The sequence below is a fragment of the Oryzias melastigma genome, linkage group LG5, assembly GCF_002922805.2.
Source record: "Oryzias melastigma strain HK-1 linkage group LG5, ASM292280v2, whole genome shotgun sequence".
Lineage (NCBI taxonomy): Eukaryota > Metazoa > Chordata > Actinopteri > Beloniformes > Adrianichthyidae > Oryzias > Oryzias melastigma.
In genome coordinates this window covers 23192056-23195958 of record NC_050516.1, presented here as the reverse complement: position 1 = coordinate 23195958, position 3903 = coordinate 23192056, and the positions used below count along the sequence as shown (strand labels likewise).

Here is a 3903-nt window from a genome sequence, read left to right as displayed (position 1 = left end):
CAGGGGCTCACATGACTTCATTTAAAAATAAAAGCCCTTCATGTCACATAGAATCATCTCAAATGTAATAGTAGGTAGTGTGATGTCAGCACTGATTTAAAAAAACACAACTATGCACAGTTTATTTTATTCACTTTTGCATCTCAGCAAGAAATGAGTAAATCTAACAAACTAAAATCTAACCAGACCTAATCTAGGGAGCCTTACTTTATTAGTTGGGATTGTATGGCACCTAAAATCCTGGAATGTTGATCCATGATTGACTGTCTTTACCATTGATTCTGTGGCTTTCTGTGGTTCAGGTGCTCAAAAATGAAGACAGGTGATGCAGTCCCTCATCTACCTTTACTAATAGTCGTACAAACAGTAACCGGGGAAGGCTTCTTTGTGAGTTTGTTGGATTTTCAGCTGTTCTGCTGCTTCATTCTGGCTTTAGTGCTAAAACATTTCCCTCTTTTCCCTCAAAGCACTTCTTGAAAGCAGGAAATCTTTAGTCTTAAAGGTTTAATGGTCTATTCTTTGGTCTGTATGATTTCTATTCTCCTTCATCTGTGGTCCCACAAAAACACCTTGAAATGTTTTATTGGAAGTCAAGTGTGAGGTCTGGAACTGAGCCTTCTGATTTTGTGCCACTAAAGCAGCTCAGGACTTTCCTGTTTAATTGTGTAACTTGCAGAGAAGGGATTTAATGTTCTGACAGAACAGATTGAATTCATGAACTGGTTCCTCTTGACTTCAGAAGTACCTCCTTGTTTTCAGCTCCCCTTGGGCGGCTCGCGGTGTTAGAGGTCCAGCATCTTTTGAAGTCTTCATCCAGCATCTCAGCCTTTGATTGTCACAATCGTTTTTCTTTGGCTTGAGGCCACAGACGTTTGGCACAAACGTGAACTCTCCTGTACTTCGTGAGCCGATCTGACAGCCTCCAGACTTCAGTAAAGATTTTCTAATGGACTTCACAGGCTGCAAAGATAACGCTCAGTAACACTGCTCTGACATCTGGGAAGAGACACACACTGGATTTGGGTTTATGTTCATCAAATCTGTCGTACATGTTAGCGTTTGGCTGCTTTAGCCTTTATTTTGCAGCTTTGTTCTCACGTTTAAACCGTCCCCTCCCAAATCTGTTTGCTTCAGCTTTCAGTGACTCTGGTATCCGTGCACGGCAGTCCTCCTGTAACCTCAGCTATTGTGAGCCTCTCAGTTCTTTTTTTAGTTCTGTCTGTTCTGATCTTGTGGGCTCGGTGGCTCCTTTTAGAAGTAAACGCTGCGAGCTCATGAAAGAGGAGCAGCTGAATGATGTCTGCGGCGCTCTCAGAAGAGCAGAAAATGAAAGACGGATCCTCACTTTGACTTGAAACTTTTCAAGAAACAGACAACTGAAAACGAAACAGCAGCAAAACAAACTTTTCACAAATCTAACCTTATATCAACTAAAACATTTTAGATTTATTTCAGTCTAACCTGCCACCCTGGCATTTTGTGTGTTGTTCTGGTCATTTTGGATTTGTTCAGATGATTCCTATTTTTGCTCCACATAATCTTTAACTGTTTTTATCGTTAGACGCAAATAAAAAGGGAAAAATTCCAACCTTAAAGCTCTTGAATGGTGAGCTACTCGTTGATATTTCTTTGATGTCAGACCTTCTCAACTCTATTTTAACACAGCATGCTCTGCAGCTTTCTGGTCACACAAGTTGCTTTGATTTTAAATGACTATTTTTTTTCCTAACCTTTTTCTCTTGGTAGTTTCCTCTTTGTGGGATCAATAAAGTTTTATTCAATTCCGTTTTGAGGAGTAATTTAGCATTTTTAGTACTCTACAATTTGCTTTAATAATTTCTTCTTAAAACACTTTGAGGCAATGCTTGACAGAGTAACCCTAGCTTAAACTTTTTTTTTTGCAGACATTATTTGATGTCATTTCAGAAAAATAAAACATAAACCTGAAAATGTCCAAAAAAAACTCAATTCTAAGTAGTAAATTAAGAACTCAGAAATTAAGAACAAACAGTGTTTTTAATTTATAAGTATACAAACAAAAAAATCTGTCAATTCAAAAAATTAAGTGAAGACAAAGTAAAACTAGCTCATTTTTAACATAATTATGAACTAGATATATAGCATTGCCTGCGATAATGCTAGTGTGAATGCTGTAAGCTGAATGTGGCTGCTGTAGATGCTAGTGCTGATAGCTCAAGCTTCTGAAATTGATAACTGAAAACACTAAAATTGATAGCGGAAATTGCTGAAGCTAATAGCTGAAAATGCTGAAGCTTAAAGCTTGTTAAAATACTGGTTAAATTTTTTTTTAGAAAAATTGTAAAATGGCTAATTTTGCCAAAACAGCTAGCATAATAGCAAAATATTAGCTAAAATCTAAATTAGCCTTAATTGAAAAAAATGTATAATTTTTGAAAAAAACCAAAAACAAACAGCTAGCATAAAGCTAAAATTACACTCCAAAATAGCCGCAAAAAACTGGAAAAATGTCTAATTAAAAAAAGAAAAAGAAAAAAAAACTAGCATAATGTTAAAATATTAGCTAAGCTCCAAAATTAGCCAAAAATGTCTAAATTAGTAAAAACAGCTTGCATTTTACTCAATTTCAAACTACACTCCAAATTACCCTAAAAAAACTGCTGAACCTTTTTAAAGTTTGAATGGTGTCTCTAGCTGAAAGTATGTAGAAGCTCAAAGGTTTCAAAGTACACAAAGTTTTTTGAAAGGTTTGAGCAATTTCTCTTTCATTTCCTATGGGGCATTACTTGCTTATATTTCAAAACCTAAAAAGTTTATAAATACCTAAAGTACAAGCATTAATGTTCTGAACGAGCAACAGAATTACTTAAATCGTTGAAAGTGTGACTGTGTTTTTACATGCCAAAAAATGTACGGAAAGAGGCAGAAGAATCACTACAGTGGGAATGCTTACTAAGCATTTACGTAGAAATTGAAAAATGTACTTAAAAAAATCAGATGAACCTCCACTAAGCTTTATAGCTGCAACAAACCAAAGATTTATTCTAAAAGGTGTCACAATTATGAGTCATGGCTCCTTTTTTGTTTGTTTTAAATAAGAAATGTCAAAGATAAAAATGATAGATTATCAGATTATACTTTTGGTGGGTTAGCATCTCTTCTGTTATTGTAAACAGCCGGTAAATGCACCAGTGACTCTGTTTCAGTATTTCCAGTCTCACTGCCAAACTACAGCTTCTTTCCTCCTGTTTGGTGTTTCTGAAGTGCAGTAAGCTTCAGGGTTTATGTTCGGATTTCTGCCCCAGAATCAAATCACATGTAAATTAATGAAAAAATAGTGCTGGAATATTCCAAAAACATTATATGGAAATAAATTAATATATATTAAAATGAGCAATATGTTATATTTAATGAGTTTTTTTTACTTAGCCAGATTATAAAACAAAATGGGGGAAAAATTTTAACAAAGCGGGGTTTTTTTTCTCCTCAGATGTACTAATTTGTCTATTATTTTTTTTACACTTTTTCTACACATTAATGACTCTAGATTGATAAAATTAAATGCTGTTTTTCATTATTGTGTTTAGACATTTTTTTTTGTTTTTATTCGTGATTGGAAAAAAAAATCAGCTAGTAAACATGATTCTATGTTTAATCTGATGTTTAGAACACCAGTAGTTTATATATAGTTTATTTTATATTAGTTTTTTGCTGTCTTATCTTCATTAATTATTGGAAAACTACTTACAGTTTGTTCTTGGGTAATATTTTTTTTTTCTTACTGGAGTACAGAGTTTTCTGTTTCTTCTTTCTTTCTTTTTTTTAAAGTCAGTAGAAATATTTGTTCATTAAATGACAAATAAATTACCATATTAACCCTTTAACACCAGAGCTCCAGTGTTTATGTTCTTTGATTCACTGTAA

At 34.1% G+C, this 3903-nt stretch overlaps 1 protein-coding gene across 1 annotated transcript in view; it reads left to right on the top strand.

Annotated features, from left to right (window-relative positions):
* LOC112140787 (copine-8) overlaps positions 1-3903 on the top strand; it is a gene marked incomplete at its 5' end in the record, with an annotated part of 71674 nt that overhangs the window by 47237 nt on the left and 20534 nt on the right.